General features: G+C 41.3%; 1 protein-coding gene across 1 annotated transcript in view; it reads left to right on the top strand.

The window, feature by feature from the left end:
- Window positions 1-18,047, top strand: part of ZNF469 (zinc finger protein 469) — a 387,126-nt gene that overhangs the window by 356,882 nt on the left and 12,197 nt on the right. The window lies entirely within an intron of this gene.

The following is an 18,047-nucleotide window of genomic DNA, read 5'->3' as shown; positions in this document are numbered from 1 at the left end:
AAGGCAATGTCAGAGCCATGTTATGGCTATATCCCTAAGTTTAGAGTAACTTGTATTTTAGTTTATTTTATGGTAAACTATTCATAGAGGCAAGGGGCGGGTATATAACTGACCATTAAGTAAATGCTATATTAACATAGTATTCAAAAAAGAAGCATGTGGCAATATGAAAATTCCATACTCTATTTTGAAGACACATTGAGGACATAACACACATACATGCTACCCAGTAGCAGATTGTAATAGGTCCTTTTCGGGCGGTAGCCCGGGCCCTGAGCTCCTGAGGGGCACATAGCTGCCTAAACAGACTTATACTTTCAGGAGTGTTTTGTCCCTGGCTACAGTTCTGCCATGATTTGCAAAAAAATTGCACAAATCAAGGCATCATGACACTATCTGTTCTGTACTATGCGCACCATACTAGTGCTGCTATAGTTACAGTGAGGTGTGTGTGTGGGGGGGGGGGGGGGGGGCAGGCTTGGTGAACAGCCTGGGGCCTATGGTAAAGTTAATACACCCCTGATGCTACTGTACCTGTAGAATATCTACTGTACAGCCAAAACGGGATGCAAGATTGATGAATGGCTTGAGCGAGCTGAGTTAATTGCTGGCGGAGTGTCAGCAATAGCAGCAGATTTATTATGCCTGTACACCACTGTATACTGGGAATAATAGGCCACTTTTGTCAGATAGATACATACTCCATGTAATTACTTCTGATGACCGAAGACAGCACAGGAAGAGGAAGTTACATGTTAGTGGCTACTGATTGGCTTCTAATGTAACATTACTCTCTGTGGTGGACTGGAGGGAGTAATGCAAGGTCTTATATATACAAATTGGTGCACTTTGTGCAACCATTCCTCCTGTACATATCTGATACAGCAGGGATGGGAACCTTCGGCCCTCCAGCTGTTGCAAAACTACAATTCATATCATGCCTGGACAACCAAAGCTAAAGGTACAGCTGTCCAAGCATGATGGGAATTGTAGTTTTGCAACAGCTGGAGGGCCAAAGGTTCCCCTTCCCTGTGATACAGCATAGCAATTTGATATCCAGGTTCAGTATCCAGGTTTAACAAACCCTCTCACATACATACTGTATAGTGCATTTACACATACAGTATATAGTGCAGTTTCAGTTGCTTTGGCTACCTTTTAGTAACTCCTTCTGGATATGTCTACAAAGTCACACAAACAGACAAAGTTAGCAGGGCCTTGAGAAGGGGGGGATTTTTCTCTCAAATGATTCTGTATATATTTATAATATCTGGAATGCATCTCAGATAATACCAAGGGTAGAGAACCGTAAGTGTGCATGGACATGGATATTTAAAAGTCTTGAGGGAGCTTTATTAAGGATGCACCCTGGTGTATGCCAGAGAGAAGGTGTAGATTCTTGCCTTCTCCCTGGTTTATCCCTGCCGCAGTTTATCAAGGTTTACACCTGAAGCAAGTGTAGATTTTTGAGCAATTCCTGCACCCATCACAGGGAGGCCATTTACTAAGAGGCCTCTCTTAGTAAATACAGACAGTATCCTCCTCCACTCCAAAGCGGGTAAAACAGGTGCAGGTCCAAGGGGTAATAGTGATATAAAATATCATAAAATTTATTAAAAGAATTATGCCAGTGACACAACGTGTTTCGAGACCGGTCTGGTCTCTTTATCAAATGTCTGATCAACCCTTAGACACTTGATAAAGAGACCGTACCGGTCTCGAAAGGCGCCTGTTTTACCCGCCTTGGAGTGGAGGAGGATACTGTCTGTCTATAATCCCTGTGGGGATTAGTCGGGAGTGGCTGCGGTTCATTCACATGCTATCAGTAAGAGTTGTGCCTTACATCAGCACAACCTACTCAGGTGAGGGTTCTATGTGCTTACTTTCACCACTTCAGCCCTGTCTGAATTACGCTATGGAGCGCTGTCTTATATTTTGTCTCTTATTAAATGGCCTCCCTTGTGTCTTCCAGTACTTATCAGCTGCTGTATGTCCTACAGGAAGTTGTGTATTCTTTGCAGTCTTAGGGCCCTTTTACACAGAAAGATTATCTAACAGATTATCTGCCAAAGATTTGAAGCCAAAACCAGGAACAGACTATAAACAGAGATCAGGTGATACATGAAAGCCTGAGATTTCTCCTCTTTTCAAATCCATTCCTGGCTTTGGCTTCAAATCTTTGGCAGATAATCTGTCAGATAATCTTTCTGTGTAAAAGGGCCCTAACACAGTGCTCTCTGTTGCCACCTCTTTGCATGACAGGGACTGTGTAGAGCAGGAGAGATTTTCTATGGGTATTTAATACTGCTCTGGAGAGTTCCTGTCCCAGACAGGGGTGGCAGCAGAGAGCACAGCAACATGTTAGACTGGAAAGAATACGCCACTTTCTGTAGGGAATACAGCAATTGTATTGAAAAACGTGAGTTTTTTCAATGGATGTCATTTACAATTAAGTATAATTTTCTGAGGCCAGTTGATCTGAAAACAGTTTTTTTCCACCAGGGTACCCATCTAAGGTCATATTACACAACCTGAGCCACACTGTAAAGGAGCATCTTCTAGATTGGCGCTAGTTTACAGAGCCTATTTCTCAGCTGGATGATCATGCAGACCTTTGGTTTAAACAGACAATGAGCCACACATGCCCTTCCCTACTATATGGTGAGATGTGCAAACAATGATTTTTAAATATATCATAAATAAACATGTTCACACATGCATTAACATTGCATTTTCATTGTGTTACTGTATAATTTATTGGCAGTAATTGATCATTTCATTGCTGTGCTGCATCACATCATTGCAGTAATTTATCATTAATTGACATATTTCAATGTGTTAACATGATGAAACTCCAATGTGTGCGAACATACCCTAAGCCCAGAAGATAACTGATATCGGGAAGATTTGACAAATAATAAGTCCTTGTAAGGGTCAATTTACACAGAAAGATTATCTGAAAGATTATCTGCCAAAAATGTGAAGCCAAAGCCAGTAATGGATTTGAAAAAAGGAAAAATTTCTGGCTTTTTTTATGACCTGATCTCTGTTTATAGTCTGCTTCTGGCTTTGGCTTCAAGTCTTTGGCAGATAATCTGTCAGATAATCTTTCTGTGTAAATGGACCCTAATAAAGGCTTACTGGTGGCCATACAATTTCCATAGCTATTGGCCATACATTATTAAGCTGACAGCTATTTTTAACAAATTCCCAAACACATTCATGGTTAGTTCGGCCTAGCATGCATGTGCTTTTAAGAGGAATAAGCCACTGACATCTAGGAGAGTCTTTAGAACAAAGTCTTACCTAACTACACCTTACAATAACATATGAGTTAAACCTACTGTATTAACTCATTACTATATAAGACGACTTTTTAACCCTAAAAATCTTTTTAGAAGTTAGGTATGGTCGCCCCATACAGTAAAGGAGCTCAAAAATGGCCGCATCCCCACGGTACGGGGTGACCACTATAAAAAAAAAAAAAAAAACAGTTAACTCAACTGGGCCCCATTCCCGGCAGCCTGTCTCCTGTCCCGTTCCCGGCGCAGGCAGTGTGATTGACACTGCTTGAGCCGGAGATCCCTGAAGCTCTCTTGGGCAGCCGAGCGTCTCATCAGAAAAGCTCGGACACGCTCAGCTGCCAGGAGGGCTTTAGGAGAATGACAGAAGCCCTGGAAGTTCCCAAAGCCTCTGCCATTCTCCTGAAGCCCTCCTGGCAACCGAGCATCTCCGAGCTTCTCCGATTAGATGCTCTGCTGCCCAGGAGAGCTTTGGGGATCTCCACAATTTATATAACCATTCTTTAGGCTAGGCATAGCTAGTTATTTACATAATCTACAACAGTCCAGATCCCATTGATTTATCGTAAAAACTTTTAAAAAGTTGGCCCAGATGCATTCGTCTGTCTGAGACCAAGTGTATCTGAACTGTCTACCTGAAAGCGGAGCTGTAATTGGTTGCCATGGGCAAATCGGAGGGTTAAACCTAGTTGTTCTAGGAGATGTCCTTAAAAGCCTTGACCCTGAGTAGATGCAACATTTGTTATAACTGAGGTGACAACCATTTTAACAGGATAAATGCAACATATCTATCAGCAACATTCGGCATCAATAACTACTAGTATATATTGCCTGACCATACAGTGAAAATTGCTGAATATAAAATTAACATATTGAAGCTACATTGGCTCCCTCTGCAGGATATTGTGATAATTGCAATGTTGCTGAATCAAATTTTCTTTTCTGGTCTTCTCATTCTAGTAAGTGTTCCCTTTACCAAAGTAATTTTTTAGATGGATGTGGACATGCAATGAATAACAACCAGTTGTGTTATTGAGGCATGATACAAGAGAGGCAGAACCTTCTAATGTGTTTATTAAATGTAAAACTAGGATAAGATTTATTCTTATAGAGGGTGTTTTTTTTTTTTTTTTAACTACAATCCTTTTGTGTTGGTTTCTAAATAGGCATTCTGTCCTTTTTAGTAATTCCAATGTTGGTGAAGCTGAAGGTACAGTCAGTGACCTAAGGCTGGCTATCACATCCATCCTCGTCATCAACAGATCATGAGTGAATAGATCAGCACCCTCCTATCCTTCAGTACTTTTTGCTTCTGAAAGATATTTCTCTTCTACTTATTCTGTAATTTCCCATTAGACTATTCCTCCTCCTCACATTCTAAATATTTTCCCTTTATTATTTTTAACAACAATTTAAGTCAGCAGATGTAATTTGGTCAGAAGTAGTAGTCTGTTTAAGGCAATGGGCATGCCGCATTACATGTTTAACTACAGTTTTGCCAGAATTCATATGGTAAGACATAGGTAAGATTTCAGATGTGAATGAGTTATAGCTTATAGAGCAGTTGTCTGCAGGGATACCGGTAGTTGTTATACTCTACAGCCTTGCTTCAGACTTATATTACCATTTCCTCAATGATTTACCTGCAGTTTTTCATGGGGCATTTAAAATTGTCATCGGCCACAAAATCTGTGGATTTTGTTCCCCTCAAAGCCACTCTGATGCTTGAGTGCATTTGTGATTTATTATCACTGCATATGTAGCCCCCCACACCTTTTACAGAGCCCCTGAATATCAGCCTGCATGTGATGCAATGCACTGTGTGGCTTTTCAATCAGTATGGATCTTAATGTTCCATTCCACTACCCTTTACAGGCGAAATCTGCACAGAGGATGCATTCTTCTACTAAGGGAAAAAAGCTCTTTATGTTATTATAGTTCCTCAAGTGGCAATACACCAATACACCATGCTAACAAAAATACTTTCTTACCTGACATTTTAACTCCAGTGGAAAATTCAGTTGTATCTTAAAGGGGTTCCCAATAAACAGTATAATGAAATCTCTAAGATGCCAGAGAGGAGTAGGTCCAGCAGCTGTAACCGCAACCAACTAGAGGTTCCTGTATTCCTGTCTCTCAGAAGAGAGGTAACAGTATATGTTTTGTCACTCTAAAACAAATAGGAGTTATGAAGCCCCTAAATTAGAGCAACTCTTGAGTGAAGTTTTCAGCACATTAAGGGCCCTATTACATGGAATGATTATTGGCCAAACAGGCAGATATCTCCCCTGTAGTAAGCAGCCAGCAAACAAGAAAAAGCTTGTTACTCGGCTGATTGGATAGTTTTGACTCATCAAAAGATCTTTGCACATCTCCCCATGTATTAGGCATCATGTGGCTGATGAAAAGTGGCAGCAAAGGGCCACACAAACAATTTAGTGATTGTTCATGCTTGTTCATTGTTCAGGCTCTGTCGATCTGCAACATAGGCGATTGTTCGCTGCATGGCTTAAGCCATCTTAATAGGGCCCTAAGTCATTTCATTAGTTAGTATGCATATGGTTTAAGGTGCCCATGTACATTAACAAACAGTCAAATGCCTCTCCTAAATCCTCATTAGAATACACCCCCAGCCGAGGATTTATGTCTATTTCTGTGGGGACAAGGGTAGAAGCAGCTGATCCAGTGTGGATGAAGAATAAGACATGTTAAAATGTTATGGAGAGTTTGGCGGTATTCATACAGATTGGATATTTGGTCAATCTTGTCAAGTAGGTAAGTTTAGCCAAGCTACTCTAATATGTATGAACACATGGCAGGGGATTTATTAAGATTCCTGAATCTGTACAACGATGTAAAAAATATCCCTGCAACCATATCCCACACTAGATAGAAAATGTATTAGAACAAGCATTTGTTTGTATTCAAAATAAAAAAAAAAAAACATTATTTGTAAATTCACCCTTAGAAATGCTAGACTTTCCTAGCCCCTGAAAGGTTGCGTGACATGTGAAAAGGCCCCCAACCTGATTTAGTTCAGAATATAGACTGATGTCTACAATATTTTTACAGTAAATCTAATTTCTTTGAGCATACGGCACTGAACAATGGGGTGATTTATCAGTAGCCTATTTAAATAGAGGGGGCATGCCACCATAATAAGCTCCACTTGTGTAAATATCTTTAAAAGGGAGCTTTCTTGTTAACCCAGTCCCTTCCAAAGGAAGCCATGATCAAGGGGAAGATTGTTACTCTGGTAAAAACAAAATACAATTTCATGAGAACTTTGAGTGTAATAGTAAGGTTTAAGAATTAACTATCAGGAGGTTAAAACCTCTTGATAGTAAAGTGATTGTAAATCTGAGACTTTTACTTCCAAATTTAAGATCATATCAAACTCTTATTAGGTTAATCACTATATTGACCAATACAGAGTATAAAGCACTGACATTTATTATATTTTAGAATTCATGAATAATATAGCAAAAAAAAAAACTGTATATTACACTTTCCTTCACCCGACTCTTTAAACTGACCACATAGCATAAAATATAAGTGCTGTATACCAACACATAAAGTATATGTCTAATCAGGGTACCCTAAGCTTTTAAATAATATCAGATTTTTTGGGGCTTGGCAACAGGCTAACTTTTAAGCTACTGTAGACTAGATGATCACAAGTGGTTGATACAGCTAATGTTGGACATTGGGCCAACCATATATTCAGATTGTGAATTTGTACCAGTGTCTCAATGGTCATCACCAATGAATAGACTGATGTGAATGTCTGGTTTTAATAAAAATGGCTGAGGTTTGTTAAACAATGGTTATCTGGTCGGCAAAAGTAAATTAATGATTACTTGTGTGAGACCACAAAAATATATCGTGAGGAAGCAATTTATATTACAGATTTATATTGCCTTACAGAGTTTGTGCATGTGCTTAAATATAGATTCTGTGTGCTTAAGCCCACAGGGCAGGCGCTGCTTGGGTATTCTCTTACCAAAGTCATTAAGATTAATGCAGTAGATAATTTAGGAAGTATGTTTAAATGTAGCTGTCTGCACAGTATCAGCACAGATATCACTTTACCCAGTGATTTATCAGAGGCTGCTGTAATAGAGCTCCATGCACAAAGAGAATATATTTAACTCTTTATATGATATTGCAATAGAGTAATAATGGGACCAAATATTTGAGTAGTAAGACTGTAACTTACTTGTTTAATAAAAGCCCTTTTACACAGCCTGATTGTCGACTGAATATCGGATAAGAGATTTCCTATGAAAACTCATTCAGTCTGTGGAAAATGGCCACTGATAAGTTGGAGAACGAGAAAACACTTGTTCATTAGCAGATAGCATCTATTGTTCGGCCATTCAAATCATTGTTATTGACCACACATTGCCCCGTGTAAACAGGTGATGTGCAGCCGACAATAATGAAATTGAAGGGCTGCACAAGCAATCCAGCTGTCATTTGTGCAGCCCAGCCTGCAATTGATTAAGTTGTGTGAAGGCTTATTAAACTGGCTTGTTATTGTGCAGCCGTGCCTTTAATAGCAAATAAACTTTTACTGCAGGGATGATTCAATTGGTAATGACATTTTAAGGAACACTAAACCCAAAAATTAATGACATATAAACATCAAATATAATTCCCCTGCATTTCCCTGAAACAGATGGGTTTTTTTTACAAATCCTACAGGGAACACAGAGGTTAATCTTATGTTGATCTGCTCCATCTTGAAATGGTGACTGGCTGAGGTGGTGTAGCTTAGCCAAAGGGACAGAGGTTAAAGGGTAGTCTGGGCAGGCTCCTTTTTTTCATAATGCCCAGGAAAGAGGTAGGTGAAAAAAAGCAGGTGATGCAGTTATTGTCCTAAAATTACCTTTTCAACTGGCAGCCCCGTGCCCTACGGGAGTGGCCTAGATTGTGTATGCATTAGGCTGGCACAACCTCTCTGTCCCTCCTCCCCACCCTCCTCATCATTAGGAATGCTCCAGGCAGATTGCCTCCTATTCGTCAACTGTGAAAGGACGGCACATGGGCTGAATCGTTAAGGGCCCTATTACACCAACAGATTATCTGACAGATTTTTTTTTAGCCAAAGCCAGTAATGGACTATAAACAGAGACCAGGTAACAAAGAAAAGACTGAGAAATCTTCTCTTTCAAATCCATTCCTGGTTTTGGCTTAAAAAAATCTGTCAGATAATCTGTTGGTGTAATAGGGCCCTAAGATACTTGTGCAAATGTTTAGCATGGAGAAAATGTTTCAGTGGCATTCCTAATGATGAAGAGGGTGGGAAGAAGGGAAGGAGGGACGGAGCGGTGGTGCAAAGTTAGGGCACAGAAATTCTGTACGTTTAAAAGTTGTTTTTTAGGACAATAACTGCATCACCTGCCGAATGGACCGCAGGACAGATCTTGGATTAAAAGCAGCTAGCCATAGGTACAAGTGGTTTGGGGGGGGGGGGTCAGATTGCGGGTACAGAGTTGCTTTAAGCATTTCAGTTTGTATCTTGGTTGTAGTGCCCTGCTATGAAAACCTATACTAAATGATCAATGTCTACAATCTGAAAAGCATTGAGCCACTGAAATAAGGATCCTTACTGAGGCATTCCTTCAAAATGATTTTCAGCTAACCATGGTGTGTAAACTGCTGATCCTCCAAAGTCTTTGAAATCCATGTACCTGATCTATTAATGTTAGAGATCTATAGAATTCTCTGAGAATGTATTGACATGAATCAAACATGCTATTACAATACTTTAGCCAGCAGGCATGCACTGCCAGATTCTTTAAATAGCTTAACTTTGACATTGGCTAAAGGAATTTTTATTCCACAGAGACAACAAACTACTGCCAAGGTGAGCTGCTGAGCTGACAGATCTGTTAGATACTTAGTGAAGCACTGAAAGATTAAAAACTTTCATGGGGACCTGCCAATAGCTTTCAGTATATCATCAGAGACAGGCACCATTAATTATTTACCTAACCTCTTTAATTTATATCTACTAATGCCTTCACAGCTCGTGGAATCTGTGTTAAGGATGAAAAGCATAAATAGGAAACTAATAAGAATACTGTACTTAGCACAGTCGTGTATATGCTACATTATGTCTCAAACAGCTAATTTTAAAAAAAACTTAGGGAAAGAAACATCTGCATTGGAGGCTCCGCTGGGAGATTCCATTGCAGAAATCATAAAAAAAATGGACAAAATAAGGCAGTATGTAAAATTCTTTGTCTGGCCAAATGATGGATACCATGTTGGAAACTCATTGGTGTCCAGCTTTATTTATTTTTTTGTCCCAGTAATACAGCAGTAAAGAAAACACACAGTACAAGCTATAATGCCTCCAGGAATAGTAGTAAAACAACTTTTTATTCTGTTTCAGTATATATTGTGTAATTAAGCTACAAATAACGATTCAAACTATTTTTTTTACATTAAATTGTGATAAATTGTAAACAAAAAAAAACTAGAAGCCTGATCAGTGAAAAAGAAACCTACAGTCCAGTTCTACAGGGGATAAGATGTACTAGATAATTCTGTCTGCTGGTTCAATCATCACTATGTAAGAAACATAAGGATCAATGTGAGCTACAATCTGCTCCTGAGAGGGGTCAATTCACAGTAGCAAGTTATTTTTTACAAGCAAGGCATAGACTTGGCAAGAGCCCCAAACTAAACTTGGCATTCTATATAACTCATGGAGAGAAGATAAGGCATTTAACAAACAGGACGTGCAGTGCTCACACCATATGAATCTTTAAAATTGTCAGTGAAGTGCCATTTTATTTTCTTAAAGCACAGTCATATTAAAGACAGTACACTGAGACCCAGGGGCGTAACTAGAAATGGCTGGGCCCCATAGCAAACTTTTAATTGCCCCCCCCCCCCCTCAACTGACCACTACGCCATCAACACACCCAGCTCTACACAGGGTCTGTACTACATATAAATTACAGTGCAAATATATTTATTGACTCACAGGGGACGTCTTCTCTGATCGGAGTTCTTCCCTTTTCATCTTCTTCTCCATCTGTCCTGGGCCATTATGAGAACTTCTCCGAGCCACGAATCCACAGAATCTGCCAGACAGACATATTAGGCTCCTCACTCTGGCACCATCCTCATCTCTATACACACTGCACATCTGTTTTGGCCCCTTTAAGCCGTCTTTCAGTGGGTAGCCCTGGCTCCTTATAGATAGTCCCTTGTTCAGTCTTCCACATAGATGGCCCTGTGTGCATCTACTATAGTAGAGAGCCCCTCTGTGTTTATAGTAGATGACAACCTCTGTGCATCCCCTATACCAGGGGTAGGGAACCTCGGCTCTCCAGCTGTTGCAAAACTACAACTCCCATCATGTGTAGACAGTCAAAGCTAAAGCAGTAGTTTTTACACAGCTGGAGAGCCAAGGTTCCCTATCCCTGCCCTGTAGTATATGGCCCCCTCTGTGTAGTCCCCTTATAGATGACCCCTCTGTTTAGTCCACTAAAATAAATACCCCCCCCCCCCCTCTGCGCATGCCCTATTATATACATCCCGCAGTGTAGTTACCCTTATAGATGCCTCCTCTGTGACGTCCTCCTTATAGATTGCCCCCTGTGTTTGTTCCCCTTACAAATGGCCCCCAGTGTTGTCCCTCCCCATAGATATAGCCCCCAGTGTTTTCCCTCCCCCATATATATAGCCCCAAGTGTTGTCCCTCCCCCATATATATATATATAGCCCCAAGTGTTGTGCCTCCCCATATACATATAGCCCCCAGTGTTGTGCCTCCCCCATATATGCAGCCCCCAGTGTTGAGCCTCCCCCATATAGCCCCCAGTGTTGTCCTTCCCCCATATATATAACCCCCAGTGCTGTGCCTCCCCCATATATATTGCCCCCAGTGCTGTGCCTCCCCCATATATATAGCCCCCAGTGCTGTGCCTCCCCCATATATATATATAGCCCCCAGTGTTGTGCCTCCCCCATATATGCAGCCCCCAGTGTTGAGCCTCCCCCATATAGCCGCCAGTGTTGTCCCTCCCCCATATATATAACCCCCAGTGCTGTGCCTCCCCCATATATATTGCCCCCAGTGCTGTGCCTCCCCCATATATATAGCCCCCAGTGCTGTGCCTCCCCCATATATATAGCCCCCAGTGCTGTGCCTCCCCCATATATATATAGCCCCCAGTGCTGTGCCTCCCCATATATATATATACAGCCCCCAGTATTGTGCATCCCCCATATATATAGCCCGCAGTGCTGTGCCTACCCAATATATATAGCCCCCAGTGCTGTCCCTCCCCTATATATACAGCCCCCAGTGCTGTGCCTCCCCCATATATATACAGCCCCCAGTGCTGTCCCTCCCCCATATATACAGCCCCCAGTGCTGTGCCTCTCCCATATATATATATATATATATATATATATATACAACCCCCAGTGCTGTGCCTCCCCCATATATATATACAGCCCCCAGTATTGTGCATCCCCCATATATATATACAGCCCCTAGTGCTGTGCATCCCATATATATATATATATATATATATATATATACACACACATACAGCCCCTAGTGCTGTGCATCCCCCATATTATATATATATATATATATATATATATATATATATACACAGCCCCTAGTGCTGTGCATCCCCCACATATATACAGCCCCTAGTGCATATATATATAATACCTAGTGCATATATATAATATGGGGGATGCACAGCACTAGGGGCTGTATATATATATATATATATATATATATATATATATATATATACACAGCCCCTAGTGCTGTGCATCCCCCACATATATACAGCCCCTAGTGCATATATATATAATACCTAGTGCATATATATAATATGGGGGATGCACAGCACTAGGGGCTGTATATATATATATATATATATATATATATATATATATACAGCCCCTAGTGCTGTGCATCCCGTATATATATATATATGGGATGCACAGCACTAGGGGCTGTATATATATATATATATATACAGCCCCTAGTGCTGTGCATCCCCCATATATATATATAATATAATATATATATATATATATCTATATATATATATATATATATATATATATATATGGGGGATGCACAGCACTAGGGGCTGTATATATATATATATATATATATATAAATAATATGGGGGATGCACAGCACTAGGGGCTGTATATATATATATATATATATATATATATATATACAGAACCTAGTGCTATGCATCCCCTATGGGCTGTACATATATATATATATATATATATATATATATATATATATATAGGGGATGCACAGCACTAGGGGCTGTATATATATATATATATATATATATATATATATATATATATATATATACAGCCCCTAGTGCTGTGCATCCCCCATATTATATATATATATATATATATATATATATATACAGCCCCTAGTGCTGTGCATCCCCCATATATATACAGCCCCCAGTGTTCCCCTCTGATAAAAATAAAAAAACTCACAACTCACCTAACCACACGATCCCCCGTCGGTCGCAGGCCTCTTCTTCTCTCTTCATCTGCACCCGACAGATCAGCAGCTTCCAGGCGAAGTCCCGGGCAGCGCCACCACTGAGCTCAGTGTGCGCGGCGGCGGCTGGGACTTCCGGTACAGGGTGCGCGTCACTTCCTGTACCGGAAGTCCCAGCCGCCGCGACGCACACTGACCTCAGTGATGTCGCTGCCCGGGACTTCGCCTGGAAGCTGCTGATCTGTCGGGGGCGGGGGCAACACTTGTGATCGCAAGCAAATGCTGCTTGCGGTCACAAGAGTGATTGACAGGGCGGGAAGCCTATGGCTTCTCGCGCTGTCAATCAGAACACTGAACACCCTGGAGGCCCGCTCGGCCACCGGGTGTTGTAGGCAGTAAGCTCCGGGTGCCCAGGCCACGGGCCCCCCGATGCTAGGGGCCCCGTAGCAGCCGCTACGGCGGTAGATCCGCCCCTGCTGAGACCCCATAGACCTATAATAGAGCAGCAGGACGAAGATCAATGAGAGCCAGGGAGTAAAAGACGCTAGAGCATGCTTCTCGCAACTCATTCTGATAAAAACTTTTGAGATGTCTCTACTGGTACGCAGCATGCTGAGGGTTTGGCATTTTTGTGCAAACTGTGGCATTTCTCTCCCATACAGTACAAAGGAATTTCTTCTGTTCTTCTCAAAAGCACCAAAGGCAAAAAAAAAAAAAGTAATTCACCCCATAAGTCAAAAACACCAGAAAAAAAAGCCAAGATAATCTTTGGCAGTTTTTATGGCATTTTTAGGGAGGCCAGAAAAAACACAAAAAAGCTGTGTCTGGGGCACCTTTTGACTCAGGATTAGCTCAGAAGGTGACAGGATCTTATCCTGACGGTATGTTTACATGTAATGAGTTCATAGCAAATGTGACGCACATCTGCTTTGATACTTGTTACCATTAGTTTATAGCCCTGCATTCTTGCAGTGGATTTTAATTCTGCTGCAAGAATGTAGTGATAGTTTTCTTTACTTTTATGCCGTGACGGTAAAAATAATAAAGACACCATGCTTACTTGCCGCACTCCCTTCTGCTTCTTTGGGTCCTGTCTCACTGACAGTGAACTCAGCCAATGACTGGCTCTTCGACACCCGCCGGAACTCATATTCTCCTGGCTTCCTGCGTTGTCACAACTTTGGGGAAAGTACTTGACCTGGCTGATAGATTGCCCGCTCAGCTAATAAGTGACTGCAGTGGTCACTAAGCCAGTCACTGGCTGGCTGAGTGGGCAATCCATCAGCTGGGCCATGACACTGCAGGAGCTGGAGGACACTGGCGGCTGTTTTAGTGCAGTCCAGCAAGTCCACTCATCAGTGCTTACCTGTGCGCACTCCCCCAGTGTCCTCCTTCTCCAGTTTCCAGTGACCCTCCACAGTCGCTTCCAACTCACTCAACCAGTCAGTGACTGAAACAGCGGCGTGGCCAGTGATTGGCTAAGTGGCTACAGCGATACGCGTGGGGTATCTGGTTTTCTGTTACACTGGGACTACTCATACTCAGGTGGTATTTATTGTATGCCATTATGTATTATGCTTACTTTGTATATTGAACATATTGTGGGACGCATTGCTCTAGTCCCTGTATAGCCTATTGAGCATAGTGGTGTAACAGTGAGCATCCTCCTGTATCCTAGGAGGATGCTGTTGCTTGGATTTTAGATGTTCTTAACTTGTTTGTAGCCGGTTCAATAAAGTTATTTTTGTACAATATTTTAGGTGTGCGCCTCATCTTTATACCCTAGGGTTCCCTCTTTTTTCTTCTGCACATGTATGTATTTTTCCTAGGGTAGTAGGCAACACCCTATAGAGTACCATTCATTATTAGTGGTGCCCACCTCTCTGTTTAAAATTGGCTAAGTGGGCTGTCAATCTAGTCTCAGGACACTGCACTGTCCCATCTTAGTCAGTGATTGTCTGAGTAGGCTGTCACTCCTGAGATGAGAGTGACAGCATACTCAGTCAATCACAGGCCACAGCATTGTCCCATCTCAGTCAGTGATTGGCTGAGTGGGCTGGAGGTGGTTTGAGACATCGGAGACCTGTAGGACAAAAATTGTGTGGCTGCCATCTTTATGAACTTTGCAAAAAGGGATGTCCCTGCACTCAAAAAGTCAATGAAACCAAACTGGTAGGGAGGAGTATGCAAAAATCTGGCCAAACATGTTGTTAATATATTGTATAGGTTCTACATATGCTAAAAGATACACATGCACATTTGTTCTCTTTACTTTTTCATCCAAACGTAAGGATATTACAGGATACTAATGTAAAAGGATATGCTTTCCTAAAACTTAACCTGTCTGACCAGGAAACTTTCTTTTAAACTTCTCAGAGGTTCACAGGGGTATTTCTTTTGGCACATTACTATGTACTAAACATAAATTAGGATTCCCTGCGATGGACATACTTAATCTTTTTCCTCATCATAAGATATAGCATTGAGTCAGAAGTACCTTCTTTATACAACTGAAAGAACACAACTGTGATAATATAGCAATGATAGGCCTGTCTATTTAGTCTTGGCAGGAAGCCCTTGCAGATTTGAAGAGACTTTATTTCAAAGCAATATTAGGTATAAGTGGTAGATTGTTGTCAATCTAATATCATGCACATTGATTGCCTGTTGATTTAGCTATGTCAACTCAGCAGGGACTGAATAAGAGCCTATAGCTGAAGGCCTGCAAGAAGAAATTCACAGGAAAGCCATACTGTAGGGGGTGCTAAAACTAGTTTTATTTTTACAAAACTAACAGCTTGTCTGAAATAGATCTGGGAAACAGAAAGCCAAATCTTAGTTTTTTTTGCCAGAGCATGCACAACAATACTCAACATAAATCCTAAGCCTTGAGTATTTTATTTTTTTTGCATTTTTCTTGAATCTCAAACAAGAAGTTGGCACAAAAAGTACTTCCTTCATTTTTACAAGTTGTTTATATTCAATAAGCTTCTGATTGGTGGATGTCTGACCTCCTCCTCACCCACCAATCCTGAGAACAATGGTTGCAAATGTTAGGCAAGGAAGTGTCCATGTATGCTTAGTCACTCTCCATTATTGTGAATGGGAGTTGTGAAAGCATCCTTGTACAGCCACACAAATAGTGCCGAAGTTGAATGTAACAGAGAATGTCTGTGTAAATAAGATTAAATTTAAAAAAGTTATTATATTAAAGTTGTTGTAACAATGATTGTTTCTTACCATTGAAATTGTTACTCTGCTTTCTGTCTAGAGCAAAACATCAGGCCAGCCAAGTTTTCCTCTATGTAACAACCTTGCAGTATCGTAACTCAGCAGGACCACTGGTCTGTAACAGCATGTCTACAAGCAAGCTATTTGTGACCTATAAATTAATGAAAAAAATAAACAGGAGTTATATTTACCTCCACTGCTTGTCACTCCTTAACATTTTCAATGTAGAAAATCTGCAGAGAAATGGGGTTAACTTCTTGATCTGTTCCATTTTTGGCTTGAAATGACAGAAGAAGGATGCCTAGATAAGGAGCATGGCTTAAAGGATATCTGTCAGCACATGGGCCCTACCCAAGGTGCTGACAGTGTACTGTAGTTAGCAATTCCCTTCTGAGCATATTACCCTCTGGTAATTCATCCATGTAGTTAATTATGCACGGGTCTTCTATTGTACTGAAGAGTCAAAGAGAAGTTGTGGCTCAGTGTTTGTGCCACACCCTGGTTCGCCTCACCACTCCTTCCGCCTCCCTTTTCTCATGAATAATATCTGTTGCCCGGTCTCCTCCTTGCTCAGTCTTTCAGCCAGTGTTTATTTCAGACTTAAACTGTCTACCAAGGACTGATCTGCAATCAGCTATAGTTAAATATCCTACCTTAAAGAGGTACTGCGGCGCAAAACAAATATTCACTAAATAACACACATTACAAAGTTATGCAACTTTGTAATGTATGTTATGTTAGTGAATGGCCCCGTTCCCCGTGTTTCCCCCCCACCCACGCCACCCCCGGAAGTGTAGTGCTCTATACTCACCTGATGCTTGTCAACCCCCGTCCACCATCTTGCGACAATGATGTAATCTTCGGGCATAACTGTGCTCAGCCAATCGCGGCTGAGCAGCTGATGACGCGGCAGAGGGCGGCCGGCACAAGGGATGGTCGGAGCGGTTCGGCCACCCACCCAAAGATTACATCATTGTCGCAAAATGGCAGACGGGGGTTGACATGCATCAGGTGAGTATAGAGCACTACACTTCTGGGGGTGGTGTCGGTGGGGGGAAAAACGGGGAAGGGGGCCATTCACTAATGTGTGTTATTTAGTGAATAATTGTTTAGTGCCGCACTACCCCTTTAACTGTGTAGGAGCTATGGTCTAGGGGTAAATCACCTGTCTAGAAACCAACAACAGTATATTTTCTTGGTTTGATTTCCCTGATGGTAATAAAATGTAGTTATTTATTTTTTATTCATTTTTTCTCATTATTATACTGTTTTTAAAAATGCAGAGAATTCCCATTCAGGTCCATATTAATTTTAAAACTCATTTTTATACAATGATAAGAAAATAGAAAAATAAATAACTGTATTTTATTTCCATCAGGGGAATCAAACCCAAGGGGAAAAAACTGTTGTTGGTCTCTAGACAGGAGACTTACTTCTAGACCACAGTTCCTATACAGAGTGAGCAGGAGGCCAGGCGAAAGAGATTATTCATGAAGAATAACAAAGGGGGAGCAGTAGCTCGACAAACACTGAGCCACAACTCCTTTTTGACTCTTAATTACTGTAGGAGACCCAAGATTGCACATAATCCACTCCATGGACAAATTACCAAAAGGTAACATGCTCACTAGGGGACTGTCAACTACAGCACACTGCACCACGGCTAGGGCCTGGGTGCTGATAGATTCCTCTCAACAATGTTTGTGTCAATCTTCAAATAGGGTAAGGCCAGTTATCAGGCATCAGTGATACTTAAAGGGGTTGTCCCACCAACACCACTTTTCCCCTATACAAAGAATAGAGGATAAGTCTATGATTACCAACAATCCCTGAATGGACTGCCACAGATAGCTGAATATTTCTGGCAGTTTCTTTGACAGTGAAAGGAATGGCAGTGTGACCAACACTCCATTCCAGCAGGAGACTAGGGACCACTATTCTCAAAATTGCTAGGAGTCCCTGTGTTAGGATCTATAGTGTCCCTA

Source organism: Dendropsophus ebraccatus, chromosome 4 (assembly GCF_027789765.1).
Source record: "Dendropsophus ebraccatus isolate aDenEbr1 chromosome 4, aDenEbr1.pat, whole genome shotgun sequence".
Classification (NCBI taxonomy): domain Eukaryota; kingdom Metazoa; phylum Chordata; class Amphibia; order Anura; family Hylidae; genus Dendropsophus; species Dendropsophus ebraccatus.
This window is presented reverse-complemented; position numbering and strand designations above follow the sequence as displayed.